Source organism: Schistocerca serialis, chromosome 4 (assembly GCF_023864345.2).
Source record: "Schistocerca serialis cubense isolate TAMUIC-IGC-003099 chromosome 4, iqSchSeri2.2, whole genome shotgun sequence".
Taxonomy (NCBI): Eukaryota; Metazoa; Arthropoda; class Insecta; order Orthoptera; family Acrididae; genus Schistocerca; species Schistocerca serialis.
This window is the reverse complement of record NC_064641.1, coordinates 207,649,742-207,671,076: the sequence shown is the minus strand read 5'-3', so window position 1 is coordinate 207,671,076 and position 21,335 is coordinate 207,649,742. Positions and strand designations below refer to the sequence as shown.

Here is a 21,335-nt window from a genome sequence, read left to right as displayed (position 1 = left end):
AATGAACATAGCCCAAGGAATGATTTTAACTGCTTTTTAGTTCGAGGGCTAGGAAAGTTTCTGATAGCATCTAATTTACTGGGATCCGGACGTATGCCCTGTGAATTAATGATATGTCCTAAATACTTTATCTCACTGCAACCAAACTTTGATTTTCTAAGATTGGCTGTGACTCCAGCTTGTGCAAATTTTTCTAAAATTCTTTGAAGTGTGTCAACGTGTTCATTCCAGGATTGTGTAGCTATCAGTATATCATCTACATAGTGTGTGACTGTCTCAACTAAATCGTCGCCAAGCACGGTATCCAGGGCTGTAATGAATACCCCAGAGCTGACATTCAGTCCGAAGGGTAGAACACAAAACTGATAGGTTCGCCCCCCGAACATAAATGCAGTATATTTCCGAGAATCAGGAGTGATACCCACCTGCCAAAACGAATTAGCGAGATCTATTGTGGAAAAATATTTTGCATCTAGAAATTTCTGTAATTGCTCTTCTAAATTTTCAGGTTTTGTGTGAACCGGTAAAATTATTTCATTAATAGCTCGTGCGTCTAACACTAACCTAATGCTTCCATTTGATTTTTTGACAACAAGTAGAGGACTACAGTAAGGTGAGATGGATGGTTCAATGACCTTCCAGTCTAACATTTGTTTTAATTCTTGCCACACAGCAGGTCGTTGAGATAACGGTACGTTATATGTCTTATGGTAGAAGATCTTGTGAGGCTTAACTTCAATCTTGTACACATACGTGTTGATAACACCTAATCGTTTGGTAAAAACTTGTAAATATTTGGATAACACTTCCTGTAGTTTTATACGTTCATGTACACTGAGAGCTGTAGCTTCACTTATCTTATGATCAAGCAATGTTTTCAAGTCCATTAGCTCTGCGTCAGATGAGTGTGTTTGCATGTCTTGAATGTCTTTGTCAAGTACTAACTGAACCTTGTACCCTGTACAGTGTTTGTCATGCTTTAGAGTTCTCCTGTCCAAATCAATAATAATTACCCTGCTTTTATCATTTAAAATACATTTACCTTTGGAGAAGTCTATAATGCAGTCCTTCTCGCTCATAATATCTATTCCTAATATGCAATTTGTCACAAGGTTTTGTACAACCAGGAATGGCCATTGTACGGTTCCATTACCTATTTTAACGTTTACAAAAACTTGCTTCGTAACCCTACACGACTTATTACCTAGTGCAGTAGTTATTTTACAGTTTTGGGCAGGAAACTCAGGCACAGGTTCCAATTCACACATCTTTTTATAAAAATTAAAAGATAAAACGCTCACAGCTGCACCTGTATCTAGGATAATAGTAGTTGGAATCCCACCTACTACACCAGTAGTGGATGCTAAAACAATTTCATTTGTGTTTAAACGACATTGTGTACTGTCTTGTAAAAGTTCATCTGATATATTGTTATTGTGGTTGTATCTTATAAATAAAACAGGTAGTTTTTGTTTAGAATTACTCGGCATATCATTATTCTGTTGTTCAAGTGTGGTGTCAAATAACTGATTAACATTGAAGCCGCCCCCCAAGGATTCTTCAGCCACGACCTGGGGCAAAGTAGTGACTGTTTCTAGTTTGTTGGATTAGCATTTGTACTAGGTACTGACACAGATTGAGGTTGTGCATCAGGTGTCATTTCTATTATATTCACATTCGGATATTGCCTATTATGATCTCCAAACTTTTGCGGTTGTTGTTGCTGTTGCGCATTATAACTTACCTGTCGGTCGTAAGGTATGCTCCAATTTTGACCTGGTGGCTGCTGTGGTAAAGCAGTGTTTGAATGAAAGTATTGATCGCTACGAGTCCAACCTTGATGCTGTCTTGGCTCGTAGTTATTATTATTTCTATTTCTGTTTGTGTTTTTGTTATTACCTTTGTATCCGTTGTTACCGTTGTAGTTATTACCGCGGTGCCTTTTGTATGGATTGCCGCATGAAATGTTATTACTGTTGTAACTATTGTTTGTATTGGAATACGCGTGTTGATTTTGATTTGCGTACTGAGACGGCATGTGAGTTTGCTGTTTTTGTTGTACCGCGTATCCAACTGTGGGCGCGCCAGAATTGTGTTGGCAAGCCTGCATGTTTTGCATACCACTAGTGTAAACATTGTAGCTGCTGTTTTGCCGCGCGAAGCGCTGATCTTCAAGTAACATGTCAACCGAATCTAAAGCTGTTAAAAAATAATCTGAATCGTCATCCGGGATATGTAGGAGTTTTTCTTTAATGTTGAAAGGCAATTTGGCCTTCAACGCACGGAGTATATCTCGCGTTGCGACTGGTTCGTCTAAAAAGTGTCCCATGTTCAAGTATTTTTCAAAATATCTGCGTAAGTTACCATTTTTACTGTTAAAAGTTTCAGGTTCTAAAATTTGTCTTCTGAGTCGCTCCTGAACGGATTGCGACCAGAATTTGTTCAGAAAAGCACGCTCAAACTCACTGTACGTGGTACATACGTCAGCTTGACTGTATGCCCAGACAGCTGCATCGCCTTGGATGTAACCGACAATATATGAAATCTTTTTCCGGTCACTCCAAGTGCGTGGAAATGTGTTACTAAAAGATTTGAGAAAAATCACCGGATGAATGGTTCGTTTTTCTGGGATAAAAATCTGAAATTGCCTGTGTTTCATTAAGCTTTCATCTTCCTTCGCATTGTGATATGGATTTATTCCACTGTAATTACTGGTATGTTCAGCTGGCGAGTAATTACGATAATGTTGCTGTGGTTTACCATGATAATAGCTTGTGTTTGTGGTTGCACGTCGTGGTATGTGTTGTCGTGGTGTGTTTTGTTCTTGTGTGTATGTTGTGTGCGGTATGTGTGCGTCACACTCGTATGTATATTGGTTTCTGAACTGTACATTTTGACTGATATTTTCGTTACATTCAGACTGTGGTTGATCGGTGAATTGTCTCATGGGTGCAGTGACGGATTGTACTGCGTCACTGATCAGCTGTTTGTTATTAGTAATGTATTGCGCTACGGAGTCGTGCACCATTGTTGGTAAATTTTCACGTAAGCATCTATCAAAATGTTTGTCTTTGTTCTCTACCCAATCATGAAATTCTTTATTAATATTTTGAAAATGAGCTGTGGCATCAGATTGTAAGATGTCAGTCAGGTGTTGTTCAACATCGTCAAATTTATTCTGCACGTCAGTAATTCGTTTTTCAAGGTTGTCATGTACTGAAGGATATGTTTGAATTTGTTCAGTAAGAACTTCACACGTGACATTAAGGTTTTTTACTTGTGTCTGTAAAAGTGCTACGTCAGTTGTAGTCTTTTCTTGTCTCGTATTAAGCTGGGAAAATTTAGCACTGAGTTCAGTCATCTGTTTGGTCAGTGTGGCGTCTATAAGTTCCACACGCTTACATAAAGTGTCATTACCTCTCTTGAGTGCTATGAGATCAGATTTGATTCAGTCATTTTGTGTCTTTAACTGTTCATTTTGCGTCTGTAAGGTTGCCATGTTTTCGGCGTTTTGTTTCATTAGCATTTGTAACATGTCGGCAATGTTTACCGTTTGCAAGGTCTCTGCCCCCGCCGCGTCATTAGACGTGACGTCATGCATTAACATGGGCTCTGATTGAGACTTTGAAATTTTTGTGGTGGAAGGCCTATTGTCAAAATTTTCGTCAACACTTGCCTCAATGTTTGATGAATCGTCACTACCGGTTGCTGTCGTAAAGTCATTTTCTAACATTTGTCTCTCGTCCGAGTCGGATTGCGTCTGAATAGTACGTCTTTGCTGTTCCATTTTTGCGTATTGTTTTCTAGTTATTACCATGCCACACGTGATATATGTTTCAAGAAAATATTTGACACTGATTTTAAAATAAAATACAGTTGAGCATGAATCGGTCGTAGCAACAATGGCTGTCTGTTAATTTAAAAATATAAACTGAATTTGAGATTATTGGTAATGGCTGCTGGCCATGTTACATGATATCGTACAGAAGTCGGCCATATTGTACACTCGTGTATTGGTATTGTTGCATACGTTATTGTTTAGGGAAAAGTACTGAGAATGAAATTTATCACTGAAACTGTTATGCGGAAAAGAAACACTACAGAATTTTACTGAAAAGCTAATACACTGAATTATACGTCTGGTCAAGCCTGCTAATGCAAAGATGCTGCGTCTTACCTTATTTTGCTGGAAGCTTCTTTGCGTCTTCCCGCAAAATTTTATAATTGGCAAATATCTTCTGATTTTTGTTATTTCTCATATAGTCAAGTCCAGGTCCAGAAAGTTGATTTTTCACATGAAACAAAGAGAACAATGTAACAAATGACAAACTGAAAAACGTCCTGTCACGGTCGCCAATATAAAATAAATAAAATATAATAAATAAAATAAAATATTAATTATTTTATCTGTATGATTGTCTCTCCTATGAGTCGTCAGGTTTTAATTATTCGGTATCAGACGCTTGACAATGGCTTTTTCGTAAAGGCAATGTTACTCGTAGTTGACCGTGAAATAAAACTGAAATAATCGGACTTCGTAATTAAATCGTTTCCAAAGACTGCTGCGGTAGGTGTGGACTCATAATCTAAATCTCAATATTACAATAATTTGCCAGCCATGCCAAAACGTCGTACAGAGGTGATTGTCTACTAAACAAAAAATTACACAGTTAGTTAAATCAGATATATTCAATGAATAAGCCTACAGTTCATAATCCTACTTACTTTTATAAATATAAATTCTTTTCAGAATCGAGTGCCTAGTATGGTTGCAACTCGCAGTAATTTTCTATAACATGAAATATGGCGGTGTGCCAGACAATAAACTAAAATACGTGCTTCTCGCACCACTTCAACCAGAGCTCTCCTTTCTTAATCAAACATACGAGTAACGTAATTGTGCTTTTGTTTTATCAGCGACACAGCGCTGCAGTTGTGTGCCATAGGCTTTATTTATTTGTCACTGATTATTTATTTAATTAATATCTCGGGTTTCCGAGGAAACTTACGCTCGGCATGCAAATGTGCCTTTATAAGTGGTGTTAACACACAAAGGTACTTGCAAACCAAATGTCATGAGCATGTTATGCCCTTAGAATCCTATCATCAGTGTGTAATATGCATTGTCTTGTAGTTACATACTATTCATATGTACACTCAATTCTTAGCTATGGCATTGTATTTTGGGGAACAAATGCACAAAATATGAACATCATTTTCAAACTCCAGAAAAGAGCCATAAGAATAATAACCAAAAATAGTCGTCAAGCTCAATGTAAGGATTTGTTCAAAACACTGGGGTTTTAACTGCACCATGTGAATACATTTACCAGTCAGTTGTACACATCAAAAATAACATTGGTAATTACTGCACAAACAGCTCTGTCTATGACCATGGAACAAGAGCTACATTCAGCTTACATTTACCAAGAAAAAATAAACATAAAACTCAAAACAGCATTTTCTATCAAGGAATGAAACTGTACAGTAAATTAACAAAAGAGATTAAAGAAATTGCAGAAATACACTTATTTAAAAAGGCAGCTAAAAATTGCCTGTTATGCAATATATTTTATACATTGAAGGATTACTTAGATAGAAAGAGAGAAGGGGTTCGGTAAAAAAAAGTATACAAATAAATAATAATAATGGTTATAAAACATCCATATATAACACTTTCACACTATGTTTTTTCCCTTCTTTTTTCCTTTTCTATAAATATTTACCCCAAAGCTATGCATACCACAACACTAACACCTCTTCCTCTTTATGAGATCGACATCTCACTCATTATAGAGGGATGTCGACACATTTTTTCAGGGTATCAAATGGGAAGTTGTGGTACAGAAAATGGAAAATGGCCAGAGATATCACCAGTGTGTGTGTGTGTGTGTGTGTGTGTGTGTGTGTGTGTGAGTGTGTGTGTTAGATTAGAGATTAGATTAGATTAGTTTTTCGTTCCATAGGTCTGTGCTGAGGAGATCCTCGTGGATGTGGAACATGTCAATATATATATATATATATACATATATATTTAAGCGTAAATAACAATTCTAATAGTATGAATATATACAATACATCATTTGTTTATTTTTAAAAAATTCGTCAATGGAGTAGAAGGAGTTGGCCACTAGTAAGTCTTTCAGGCTCCTTTTAAACTGATCTTTATTTGTAACTAAATTTTTTTTATATTTGCTGGCAAAATATTGAAGATGAGTGTTCCTGAGTAGTGGACCTCATTTTGAACTAAAGTAAGTGCTTTTAAGTCCTTGTGTCGATCATTTTAGTTCCTGGTATTGTACGTATGAGCTGAGCTCTTTGTTAGAAAAAGAGATATATTATTTAGGACAAATTTCATTAAGGAGTAAATATACTGAGAGGCAGCAGTTAGTACACCCAGTTCTTTGAAGAGGTTTCTACAGGACGTCTGTGAATTTACTCCACAAATAATACGTATTACACGCTTTTGGACTCTGAAAACTTTTGTTTGACTTGAAGAGTTGCCCCAAAATATTATACCATATGACATTATGGAATGAAAGTAGGCAAAGTACGCAAGCTTTTTCATTTTTACGTCGCCTATGTCTGCTACCTCCCATGAACCATGGACCTTGCCGTTGGTGGGGAGGCTTGCGTGCCTCTGCGATACAGATGGCCATACCGTAGGTGCAATCACAACAGAGGGGTATCTGTTGAGAGGCCAGACAAACATGTGGTTCCTGAAGAGGGGCAGCAGCCTTTTCAGTAGTTGCAGGGGCAACAGTCTGGATGATTGACTGATCTGGTATTGTAACATTAACCAAAACGGCCTTGCTGTGCTGGTACTGCGAACGGCTGAAAGCAAGGGGAAACTACAGCCGTAATTTTTCCCGAGGACATGCAGCTTTACTGTATGATTAAATGATGATGGCGTCCTCTTGGGTAAAATATTCCGGAGGTAAAATAGTCCCCCATTCGGATCTCCGGGTGGAGACTACTAAAGAGGACGTCGTTATCAGGAGAAAGAAAACTGGCATTCTACAGATCGGAGTGTGGAATGTCAGATCCCATAATCGGGCAAGTAGGTTAGAAAATTTAAAAAGGGAAATGGATAGGTTAAAGTTAAATATAGTGGAAATTAGTGAAGTTCGGTGGCGGGAGGAACAAGACTTTTGGTCAGGTGATTACAGGGTTACAAATACAAAATCAAATAGGGGTAATGCAGGAGTAGGTTTAATAATGAATAAAAAAAATAGGAGTGCGGGTAAGTTACTACGAACATCATAGTGAACGAATTATTGTGGCCAAGATAGACACAAAGCCCATGCCTACTACAGTAGTACAAGTTTATATGCCAACTAGCTCTGCAGATGATGAAGAAATTGATGAAATGTATGACGAGATAAAAGAAATTATTCAGGTAGTGAAGGGAGACGAAAATTTAATAGTCATGGGTGACTGGAATTCGTCAGTAGGAAAAGGGAGAGAAGGAAACATAGTAGGTGAATATGGATTGGGGGGAAGATTAGATTAGATTAGATTAGATTTACTTTCATACCAATTGATCCGTAGTGAGGAGGTCCTCCAGGATGTGGAACATGTCAGAAAAACAACAATACATGACAAATATTTAAACTAAAACAAATAAGCTAATGTACCATTCCACAGGTCCCAAGTGGAATGATCGTCATTTTTTAATGAACACTAAGAGTCATTTTACAAATACTATTGCACTGAATTTAAAATAAAAAAGTTTTTTATTTATTTATAAGGTAAGAAACATGTAATACAACTACTGTAATACTTATTTACAATGAACACATTACTGCACTGAAATGGTGCAGAAGTTAGATTATACTTACACACACACACACACACACACACACACACACACAAATTTTCAGTGAACACATTACTGCACTGAAATTGTGCAGAAGTTATGTTGTACTTATATACAAATCAGTTGGTTTTCCTCAGAAATTCATCAATGGAGTAGAAGGAGTTGGCCATCAATAAATCCTTTAGGCTTCTCTTAAACTGAATTTCATTGGTTGTTAAGCTTTTTATGGCTGCTGGCAAGTTATTGAAAATGTGTGTTCCTGAATAATGCACACCTTTTTGTACAATGCTAAGTGACTTTAAATCCTTGTGAAGATTATTCTTATTTCTAGTATTGATTCCATGAATTGAGCTGTTGGTTTGAAAAAGTGATATATTTTTAATGACAAATTTCATTAAGGAATAAATATATTGGGAAGCTGTAGTTAGGATCCCTAGTTCCCTAAACAGGCTTCTGCAGGATGTTCTTGAGTTCACACCACATATAATTCTTACTGCACGTTTTTGTGCCCGGAAAACTTTAGCTTGGCTTGATGAATTACCCCAGAAAATAATCCCATATGACATTATGGAATGAAAGTAAGCATAGTATGCCAGCTTTTTCATTTTTATATCCCCTATGTCTGACAAAATTCGCATTGCAAACAGAGATTTGTTAAGACGCTTCAGCAGTTCTGTGGTGTGCTCCTCCCAGTTGAATTTATGAAAGAGGAAGCCACCTTGTAGAATTTTGCACAGAGCATAACTTAATCATAGCTAACACTTGGTTCAAGAATCATAAAAGAAGGTTGTGTACCTGGAAGAATCCTGGAGATACTAAAAGGTATCAGATAGATTATATAATGGTAAGACAGAGATTTAGGAACCAGGTTTTAAATTGTAAGACATTTCCATGGGCAGATGTGAATTCTGAGCACAATATATTGGTTATGAACTGCAGATTGAAACTGAAGAAACTGCAAAAAGGTGGGAATTTAAGGAGACGGGACCTGGATAAACTGAAAGAACCAGAGGTTGTAGAGAGTTTCAGGGAGAGCATAAAGGAACAATTGACAGGAATGGGGGAAAGAAATACAGTAGAAGAAGAATGGGTAGCCCTGAGGGATGAAGTAGTGAAGGCAGCAGAGGATCAAGTGGGTAAAAAGACGTGGGCTAATAGAAATCCTTGGGTAACAGAAGAAATATTGAATTTAATTGATGAAAGGAGAAAATATAAAAATGCAGTAAATGAAGCAGGCAAAAAGGAATACAAACGTCTCAAAAATGAGATCGACAGGAAGTGCAAAATGGCTAAGCAGGGATGGCTAGAGGACAAATGTAAGGATGTAGAGGCTTGTCTCACTAGGGGTAAAATAGATACTGCCTACAGGAAAATTAAAGAGACCTTTGGAGAGAAGAGAACCACTTGTATGAATATCAAGAGCTCAGATGGCAACCCAGTTCTAAGCAAAGAAGGGAAGGCAGAAAGGTGGAAGGAGTATATAGAGGGTTTATACAAGGGCGATGTACTTGAGGACAATATTATGGAAATGGAAGAGGATGTAGATGAAGGTGAAATGGGAGATAAGATACTGTGTGAAGAGTTTGACAGAGCACTGAAAGACCTGAGTCGAAACAAGGCCCCGGGAGTAGACAACATTCCATTTTAACTACTGATGGCCTTGGGAGAGCCAGTCATGACAAAACTCTACCATCTGGTGAGCAAGATGTATGAGACAGGCGAAATACCCACAGACTTCAAGAAGAATATAATAATTCCAATCCCAAAGAAAGCAGGTGTTGACAGATGTGAAAATTACCGAACTATCAGTTTAATAAGTCACAGCTGCATAATAATTACATGAATTATTTACAGACGAATGGAAAAATTGGTAGAAGCAGACCTCAGGGAAGATCAGTTGGGATTCCGTAGAAATGTTGGAACACGTGAGGCAATACTAACCTTACGACTTATCTTAGAAGAAAGATTAAGAAAAGGCAAACCTACGTTTCTAGCATTTGTAGACTTAGAGAAAGCTTTTGACAACGTTAACTGGAATACTCTCTTTCAAATTCTGAAGGTGGTAGGGGTAAAATACAGGGAGCGAAAGGCTATTTACAATTTGTACAGAAACCAGATGGCAGTTCTAAGAGTCGAGGGGCATGAAAGGGAAGCAGTGGTTGGGAAAGGAGTGAGACAGGGTTGTAGGCTCTCCCCGATGTTATTCAATCTGTATATTGAGCAAGCAGTAAAGGAAACAAAAGAAAAATTCGGAGTAGGTATTAAAATTCGTGGAGAAGTCAAAACTTTGAGGTTCGCCGATGACATTGTAATTTTGTCAGAGACAGCAAAGGACTTGGAAGAGCAGTTGAACGGAATGGACAGTGTCTTGAAAGAAGGATATAAGATGAAATCAACAAAAGCAAAACGAGGATAATGGAATGTAGTCAAATTAAATCGGGTGATGCTGGGGGGATTAGATTAGGAAATGAGACACTTAAAGTAGTAAAGGAGTTTTGTTATTTAGGGAGCAAAATAAATGATGATGGTCGAAGTAGAGAGGATGTAAAACGTAGACTGGCAATGGCAAGGAAATCGTTTCTGAAGAAGAGAAATTCGTTAACATCGAGTATAGATTTAAGTGTCAGGAAGTCATTTCTGAAAGTATTTGTATGGAGTGTAGCCATGTGTGGAAGTGAAACATGGACGATAACCAGTTTGGACAAGAAGAGAATAGAAGCTTTCGAAATGTGGTGCTACAGAAGAATGCTGAAGATAAGGTGGGTAGATCACGTAACTAATGAGGAGGTATTGAATAGGATTGGGGAGAAGAGAAGTTTGTGGTACAACTTGACTAGAAGAAGGGATCGGTTGGTAGGACATGTTTTGAGGCATCAAGGGATCACAAATTTAGCATTGGAGGGCAACGTGGAGGGTAAAAATCGTAGAGGGAGACCAAGAGATCAATACACTAAACAGATTCAGAAGGATGTAGGTTGCAGTGGGTACTGGGAGATGAAGAAGCTTGCACAGGATAGAGTAGCATGGAGAGCTGCATCAAACCAGTCTCAGGACTGAAGACAACAACAACATGTCTGCTAACACTGGAATTGCAAATACAGATTTGTTAAGGCGTTTCTGCAGTTCTGTGGTGTGCTCCTCCCAACTCAATTTATTATCAAGTTGTAATTCCCAGAAATTTAAGACTGTCAATCTCTTCTATCTTCTCTTCTTCATACTTTATGCAAATGCTGGGTGGAAACCTCTTACAGGTTCTGAATTGCATATAGTGAGTCTTTTCGAAGTTTAATGTCAGTGAGTTGGCTTTAAACCATTTATTAATATCCATGAAAATATCATTAGCAGATCTTTCTAGAACTACACTCGACATACTATTTATTGCAATACTTGTGTCATCTGCAAACGAAACGAACTCTGCTTCTGGCAGTGTAACTGATGAGAGATAATTAATGTACACAAGAAAAAGCAATGGCCCTAAGATGGATCCTTGTGGGACATCACATGTAATTTCTTCCCATTCTGATGATGACTGATGACTTAATTCACGAGTCCCTTGCACTGACACCCTTTGTTTCCTGTTAGCGAGGTATGATTTGAAGCGTTTTGCAGCACTGCCCATGACACCATAGAATTCTAATTTATTTAAAAGGATGTTGTGGTGCACATAATCAAATGCCTTTGACAAATCACAGAAAATACCTGCTGATTGTAATTTGTTATTTAATGAATTAAGCACATTTTCACTGTAGGTGTAAATAGCCTTCTTGATATCAGAACCCTTCAGAAATCCAAACTGTGTTCTTGATAATATGTTATTTGTGGTCAGATGGTGTGTGTGTGTGTGTGTGTGTGTGTATGTGTATGTGTTTGTGTGTGTGTGTAGTGAGTGAAGTGTTATGAAATAATGTGTGTGTAGTGTGTGCAGTGACTAATAGTGAGATATGAGTGAACAGTGTGGCATTATATTATTTAATAAGTTATTTGTAAAAAAAGTATTGTGTACCAGGAGTAAATCTAATGATTGTCTCTAACAGTCTGTAAATGTATGTGTACACGAATTAACTTATTTTAAATTGGTCTAAACTTGTAAATACTTTGACATGTCCTATATTATTGTAAAAAGAAATCTACGGATGAATACAGCCACTCAAACCTTAGTGATCACGAAGCTCAAGTTGTCACCATCCAAAGCCACTTACTGCACAACGAGAACTATAAAGGAACTATAACAACAAGACAGTTTAATAGTTACAATGTAGAAACATTCAACACCCTTTTATCAGGAGAAAGGTGGGAAGAAGTTTTGCAAATAGATGATAGCAACAAAAAGTTTGGGAAATTCTCTAGCATCTTTGTTGATTACTTTGAAATTGCATTCCCTCTCAAAACACAAGAAATAAGAGGGACAACTAAAAAAGCATAGCTTGGGATGACAACAGGGATCAAAATATCAAGTGTGAGGAAAAGAGAATTACTCAAATACAGGAAAAACAATAGCATACCCCCTCTTCTAAACATTTACATACAGGAATACAATCGAATCCATAGAAGAGTGATACAACAGGCAAAAAAAAGGCCAATGGTAAGTTCGTAACAGACTTAGCAAACAAAAGCCAAGCAGTATGGAAAGTTATAAAGAAGGGAGCAAATAAAGTGTCCCATAAAATTGAATATATCACTCTTAACTCTGAGAACAAGAGTACAACTGATCCCAAAACATTGCAAATCTTTTTAAGTGGTACTTTGCAGAGATCACAAATAATTTAATAGTCAGTGACAAAACAGATACTAGAAAAAAACAAAAAAAGCAAAATGTACTCATATACCTCTTCAATTAACACTGATGGAACACCCCAGATGAAATCATCAGTGCCGCACACCTTCGTTTGACACAAGGTGATTTCTTTTGCTCCAAAGAGACACTTTCTTGGATTAAGTTTCAGTCCAGCTTGTTGGAGACACTTAAGAACGAACGGCCTTCAGTTGTTGTATTTGTTCATCAAATGTCTCTGAGAACACTATAATGTGATCTAAATAACAAAGACACATCATCCACTTCAGGTGCCTTACAAGATTATCCATCATTCGTTCAAAAGTTGCTGGTGCATTACACAAACCAAATGGCATTACCTTAAACTTATACAGGCCCTCAGGGGTGATGAATGCAGTTTTCTCACGATCAGCCTCATCTACTTCGATTTGCCGGTATCCCGAGTACATGTCCACGGTTGAGAAAAACTTAGCCCCCTTTGGACAATCTAGCGTATCGTCAATTCGTGGAAGAGGGTACATGTCATTTTTAGTTATCTTATTAAGCTTCCTGTAATTAACACAAAAGCACCAACTCCTATCCTTCTTCCTGACGAGAACCACTGATGACGACCAAGGGTTTTGCGAAGGCTGAATGATGTCATTCTTCATCATTCCCTCTACCTCGTCGCGAATTATTCGACATTCCGTTGCTGACACTTGGTATGCTCTTTGGCTTATTGGCTGATGATCTCCAGTGCTAATTCGGTGCTTCACCGTCGATTTGTCTAATTTGCTCTTCACCTGTGGATTGAAGCATTCAGAGAACTCTTGAAGAATGGCAAGTAGCTTCTTTTGTTGTTCCTTAGTGAGATCTAGTGATAGTCGAGCTTGAAGATCTTGTCTCGTAGTGGTACCGCTAGTTTCGCCCTCAGACTCGGCATGGGATGTTTCTGTGATGCTCAGCTGTTCTGCAATTAACGGCTCAGCATTTGCTACACACATGTGTCTTGGAAGGATCTGCAGTTCTCGGCGACAGTTAACTATTCACAATTCACCGAATCTGTTCTTAAACGAGACGACAGAGGCTGGGATGGCCAAGTTATTCTTCAGTGGTGTGCTTCTCTTACATTCCACTACAAGATCCATGGGTTGATGCATGGCATGACACATGACAGCTACCTTTCTAGCGCTGACTGCAGTAATGATCACTTCATCCAACACACATAGTCTCCACACACTAGGATGTGCATCTTCCTGTCCACAGTATATCATCTTGTCTAGCATAATCTTCGAGTGACCACAATCTATAGTTACTTGAGATGCTTTCAAAAAGACCTATCTGAGAATGACGTCATGACTACATTCTTGTAAGATGATGAATTCTAAGGGCTGTGTATGGCCACTTATACCAACGCGAATGACACATCTTCCTGTAGGCTTACATATTTCCCATTAGCCACCTTCAGCAGAGATGTTTTGCTGTCGACGTATACGGTTTTCTGCAACTGGTGACGGTACTTCTCCGTAATGAATGAATATGATGCTCCACATTCCACAAGAGTGGGCTGGTCAGTCATCCATGAGGACATCGACGTAGTTTCCTATCATTTTAGTAGTGATTGACGTTGGAGGATTTTTCTCTTCGATGGCCTCACCTCCAAGGAAGGTTGCACCCTTTAGTTTTCCAGGTTTTTGCGGCGGCTATGTGGTTGGATGGAGCTTCTAAACTGCGATGGAGACCTAGATCGGCATATTGAGGATCGTCCTCTCCAGCGGCTAGTTTGCGGCAGTGGTGACCCACGTTGTCCTGCACCCATATCTTTTTGTTCATCTTCGTCGTCTCAGAGTTGGTGTCGGCTAAGATCAGTCTGCTGTCTTCTGGTGTGGGTGTCATCAAATATCCGCCGCCTTTCTTGACAATAACGCACCACATGTCCCGGTCTTCCGCAGTGGAAATTTACTGGTTGGTTATCCCGGGTTCTCCAGACATCAGTCTTCCTTGGTGCCCAGCAGGTTCCTCATGCGGCATTGTAGGAATGTAACTTCACCTAGGTCTCAACTTTTTTACCGTTTGTCTTGGTTTTTTGCTCGCCATGCAATCCAAGTACCTTCTGAACTTCCTCTCTCACTATCTGATGAAGAACACTTGTGAAATCAGTTTCTTCCTCCATCACAGACATCGATACGACATTTGGAAGCTGTTCAAACTTCTTGCGTGTTATTCTGTTTTGATGCATTGTCTCGATATACTGGCACCATTTTATGAAGTCGTCTGCTGTCGAAACCTCCTTGAGGACTAGGGCTTAATACACGTCCTCGGCAACACCCTTCATGAGATGTTGAACCTTATCTTCCTCCTTCATTCAAGGATCCTCTATTTTACACAGCTCCAAGATGTCATGAATGTAGGATGCTGTCGTTTCACCTGGACACTCTGTCCTGCACTTTAATTTATCTTCAGCCTTGCACTTGTGTCATTGTGTGTCGCCGAAATACTTGTGCAGTTCCACCTGGAATACTTCCCAGGTTGTGAACTTCTCCTCGTTGTTCTCATACCATTGCTTGGCAGTGCCCTCCAAGTAGAAAAATACGTTAGCCAAACAGACGGTGTCATCCTATTTGTTAAGTTTGGCTATACACTCATATACATTAAGCCTCTTGTTTGGATCTTGGCCATCATCACCAAAGAACCCAGAAGGATGTCTCATGTGGTGGCACACAGTTGCTGTCATCATGATGTTCTCTTCCTCTTCTGTCTCTGATAGATTGTGATATGTTGAATATGGCTCAAATTCGGGTTTCTCACCACATAAATGGCAGCTCTGTTGTGGCCTGATGGGAGCCACTGTGTCATCGATAAAGTGTGGGATCACAAGTTCCAATACCCAGTGCCTCCACCAGATAATGTCACATAGAGGAAGGTGTAAGTAGATGAATGACCAACACTAACTTCAGTTAACAAAGGTTTATTCAGCACTTGCACATACATGAGCGTGGAGTGAACTGCCTCCGACTAGAACACATATGGTATATATACAGCTACAGAACATTCCAGTACAATGACTCCTGCGATTTGTGGATACTTTTAGAATGTACTCGAACTGAATATAGAAATTAAAATGCTTGAGTTGAGGTGAGTTTTGAACTCATGACCCTCAATGCAACAATCTAATATCATAACCACCACACTACAGCAACTGAACTGCTCATTTTCTTCCGCGAAAATACATGTGTGTGTGTGTGTGTGTGTGTGTGTGTGTGTGTTTGTGTGTGTGTGTGTTTTCTGTATCCCACAATCTGGAAAGATTTATAGGATGAATCAATAAATCAAATCAATATGCCATAGTCAGTGTCAATAATATTTTCAGTCAAATGTTTGCTATGGTCCAAATTAGTATTTTGACAGCAGTGTTCCAACTATTATTTATGTGTTTTTATTTAAATTTCAACTAAGTATACCATGAAAAATATCTTTTATGTAATTACTCAAAGTTGTGTGTATAGTTTTAACATAAGATTTTGTAGGGTACTGAGCATGAGAGAGAGAGAGAGAGATAGAGAGAGAGAGAGAGAGAGAGAGAGAGAGAGAGAGAGAGAGAGAGGAGACAGGGTGTCCCACCTAAACTTTTCACTCACCTCCACTATCTCTGGAACCACATATGCAATCATAACGCTATCAATAGCATGAAAAATCATAATGATAATGGCTTTGGTTGCATCACAATGTGCCAGTTACATCCTGAGAAATTGGAATGTGAAGTTGACATGTGAAATGAATGAAACACATCACTGTTACACTTCCTGCAGTATTAGCCTGTTCCTCACATTGGCTATAATTGTGATGTGATTGATGTACTTCGATGCTGCAAACACTGTACTTACATACTGCTAATGTACACTGTTAGGGTGTGGCCTGGGTAACATACGGATGTGCAATTAACCACAGTGAAAACAAGGACATGGTTTACTCATATGTGCTTTGCTGAAGTTTTCGACCATACCACAGTGGACATAATAGTTATGAAATACGAATAATCACCATCACCAGCCAGAGTAAACATAATTAATGACTGTCAAAGGGCTGCACAGAGGAATACATGCCACATACAGGACATGTCGCTGAACATCTTTAATGACTGCAACATGAATGGACAGTTGCAGATGGTGTAATGCATACATAAACATACAATAGTACCAACAAAACATTCATATGCCTTCTCCTTAGTACACCAAATGTACACCACAGTGCAGTCACACATTTTACAGCTGAAATGTTACAATCTTTGTTTTAAGAAATTACCATTTGCTTTACACCACCACTGTGCACGCACCGTTATGGATCCACTCACAGCTGACAGTGTTTGTGGTGTTATTGCAGCGCACACAGTGGTAATATGGGCTTTCACGTTGGGCATTGTTATTGGGACTGCCTGATACACCACATCTTTCACATGCCCCAGAGAAACAAGTCTATGGGGCAACTGTGCTGGAAATCCATGAATGGGACTGCCTCGTAAAATCCATCGACGTGGGAATTGTTGGTTCAGCACTTATTGTGCCGCCATGGCATTATGCAAAGGCATCCATCATGTTGATGCCAGATTATTTGATGCAAATGAAGGGGTAGGTCTTCCATCAGTCCAGGTAAGGTACATCCGAGGAACTGCTCCTACTGTCGCCCATTAAGAGTGCCATCAATGCAATGTACTATGGCACATGCTGCTTCATGTGTTATGCCTCTGCTCGGGATCTGCGTTCGTGAAGACAACTGCCCTGTCACATGAAACCACATGTATGAAGATAGGATGGAATGGATGATGTCTGTTAGGGTACTGCTTGGCATACACCTGTGTCTCATGTGTGCCATTTTAGTGATATTCTTCAAACAGTAATTTTGTGTCAACCGTTTCCTCATTTGTGAATGGCATGTTGAATGCCTACAATGGTTGGACAGGTAAGTTAGTACACAATTGCAAGAGTGACACCTGTTACAGTGTACAGTAAACCAGTGCCACGTACCTGTACATACTTCCACACAGAGCAGCCTGCTTTGTGGTGAGCCATACCCATACACAACACTGATTGCAGACCGTTCCTGTACACAGTTGCAGAGGTGAAGGGTTGACCTGGACAGTGTAACAGGGTGGCGTACACCAGCCGGTACTTTTCCATAGCTTGTACATAGATAAATACAACACATATGAGGGACTCCATTATGTACATATCAGTGTTTGTGGCAGGAATCTTATAATTATTTTCAGCACTCATGATAAAAGTGAAAGTAAGAGTACATACCTCCATCACACTGTGATTATGAGCAATGTGTAGGTCACACTTGCATCATGAGAAGTGCAATAACAATGTGCTTCATTCATTTCATGTTTCAACTTCACATTCCAATTTGTCGGGATGTAATTGATGAACTGCAATGCAACCAACACCGTCATTATTGTGACTTCTCATGTTATTGTCTGCATATGGAATAATATGGGATGTCCATTTAAAAAAGTAAGCTTGTATTGAAGCCCATATGTGGACATGGTCTAGAATGTCTCATAGTATTTACTTTCGTGAGCCCCTGCCTTACATTCATACCCATGGAAGCCATTTGTCAGTATTGTGGTTCCAAAGATATTCACCAAACAGGCCCATCTCCCAGCAGTGTTCCGTATTCTGGAACTGTGTGGTTGAAACTCCAGTATTCTTACAGTGATTTGTGATTTGAAAATGAATGAAGCAGACTGTTGCTGAAAATGCCATTTAATTTAGTAAGTATGAAAGAGGAACTAGAAATCATGGGTTTAGGTGCAGATCAACCAACTAAAATATCACACACAGAACACAAAAAAAAAAATTGAGTTCCATTCTGTTTATACACTATGTGATCAAAAGTATCCAGATAACTAGCTGAAAATGACATACAAGTTCGTGGTGCCCTCCATCGGTAATGCTGGAATTCAATATGGTGTTGGCCCATACTTAGCCTTGATGACATCTTCCACTCTCACAGGCATATGTTCAATCAGGTGCTGGAAGGTTTCTTGGGGGATGGCAGCCCATTCTTCATGGAGTGCTGCAAAGAGGAGAGGTATCAATGTCATCAGTGAGGCATGGCACGAAGTCGGCATTCGAAAACATCCCAAAGGTGTTCTATAGGATTCAGGTCACGACTCTGTGCAGGTCAGTCCATTACAGGGATGTTATTGTCATGTAACCACTCCACCATAGGATGTGCATTATGAACAGGTGCTTGATTGTGTTGAAAGTTGAACTTGCCATCTCTGAATTGCTCGTCAACAGTAGGAAGCAAGAAGGTGCTTAAAACATCAGTGTAGTCCTGTTCTGTGATAGTGCTATGCAAAACAACAAGGGATGCAACCCCCCTCCATGAAAAACACGATCACACTGTAACACCACCACCTCCGAATTTTACTATTGGCACTACACACACTGGCAGATGACTTTCACTGGGCATTCACCATATCCACACCCTGCCATCGGACCGCCACATTTTGTGCCATGATCCGTCACTCCACATAGTGTTTTCCATTCTTCAGTCATCCAATGTTTACGCTCATTATACCAAGTAAGCCATTGTTTGGCATTTACCAGTTTGATGTGTGACTTATGAGCAGCTGCTTGACCATGAAATCCAAGTTTTCTCACCTCCTGCCTAACTATCATAGTACTTGTGGTGGATCCTGTAGCAGTTTTAAATTCCTGTGTGATGCTCTGGATAGATGTCTGGCTGTTACACATTATGATCCTCTTCAACTATTGGTGGTCTCTATCAGCCATCATAAACAGTGGACCTAGGGATGTTTAGGAGTGTGGAAATCTCTTGTACAGACGTATGACACAAGTGACACCCAATCACCTGACCACATTCAAAGTCCATCAGTTCCGTTGAGTGCCCCATTCTGCTCTCTCACAATGTTTAATGACTACTGAGGTCACTGATATGGAGTATATGGTAGTAGGTGGCAGCACAATGCACATAATATGAAAAACGTATGTTTTTGGGGGTGTCTGGATACTTTTGATCACCTAGTGTGCTTTATTACTAGCGACAGTATTTCTTGGATTAGGCCTGTATTTATAACAGCATAATTACTACTGGTAAATTACTATTTTTCCAATGTTTTTAAGCAGTATGATTCAAATGGATGTTATACAACAAACAATTTGGAGCAATTCCATTATAAAGTTCAGTGAGTTTTTTTCTGAGCCCTACCAATGAAAATGAGCACCAGCCACCACTGCTCCACTGTCTTGCTGTAATTATGCCATAAGCCACAGTTGTAGTGTTTCTAGGTAAAAAAAGCAGTCACAGTTTAGGTGAATCATGAATGTATTCCACAATCTTATTTGGGTGCTCTGTGCCCAAAACATGCACATTATAATGATTCATCTTTCCAGGCATATTGAACTTGGCTTTGTCACTGAAGGCAAGCTTCTATTAAAAAACTTCTTACCCCAGTAGCTGCTGCAGGTCATTGCAAAAGTCAGAACAAATTTCATTGTCCCAAGTAGCCAGCGTATGCAATAACTGCAGCCTGTCTGGTTTTACATGCAGACTTTGTGTAGAATGCACCTGATAGTTGACTGTCACATCTGCATTTCTCTGCTCACACATGTCACTGATTTCTTCTGCTTCCTGACAAATAATTCCCAAGCACACTTGTAAACAAGCATTGTAAATATTTCTTAGGAAGATGATACCATTTGGTGGCAACTGTTTGAGGTGGAGTGACTCAGTTAGGCCCTGGTGCCTCTTTGTTGCTAAGGGATTCAATGTGTCCATATATGATGTCAGAAGTAATAATAGGAAATGAGGTTTTAATTTTGAGCCATAACGTTCTTGAGTCCTATTGGATAACCATCTCTTTGTGGTTGTTGCTTTCTTGATATTTGATATTTGGCGTGGTAACTTGAAGCTCAAGAGCACTCACCATGGCTTCAGCCTTGCCAGCAGGACTAGTTCATTTGGACCTTGGATGGGTCTGCTGGTTGCTTGGAGTTGTCTCCCTAAAAAAATGGTTCAAATGGCTCTGAGCACTATGGGACTTAACATCTATGGTCATCAGCCCCCTAGACTTAAAACTACTTAAACCTAACTAACCTAAGGACATCACACAACACCCAGTCATCACGAGGCAGAGAAAATCCCTGACCTCGCCAGGAATCGAACCTGGGAACCCGGGCATGGGAAGCGAGAACGCTACCGCACGACCACCTAATTTGGTAATCTGCCAAAAGATGTTCTGATTTTGTTCTACTTCATTGAGGGTCTGATCCCAAATTTGGTTTCAGTGTTGCTGTAGCTGGAGTCTAATATATTGGCTGAGCCATGCATCGCTGATCTTCTGGACCCTGAAAGTTTGGCAGTGACATCTGTAGTGTCTCTTCTCAGCAATGAGTTCCTGCATATGTTCCAGTAGAAGTTGATGGGCTGAATGGTGAACAGTGGTAGCTGTTGCAACGTTGTAGATTTCAGTAACAATATCTGTGAGAGTGTGAATTGCTTGATCTATGTTTCTATGAGTAATGATCTCTATAGGTGGTGGTGTTTTTTTTTTTTTTTGGAAATGAGAGTGTTGAAAAACCACACCCATATATTGAGTTACAGAAAGGCACAACAAAAGACTGTTGGAAAGTTAGCTTTCAACCAACAAGGCCTTTATCAAAAATAGACCTACAAAACACACACACACACACACACACACACACACACACACACACACACACACGCGTGTGCGCGCAC

The 21,335-nt window shown here is 39.4% G+C and overlaps 1 protein-coding gene across 1 annotated transcript in view; it reads left to right on the top strand.

Annotated features, from left to right (window-relative positions):
* The window catches only part of LOC126475493 (uncharacterized), a 248,704-nt gene that overhangs the window by 33,703 nt on the left and 193,666 nt on the right, over positions 1–21,335 (top strand). The gene's annotated exons all lie outside the window — the stretch shown is intronic.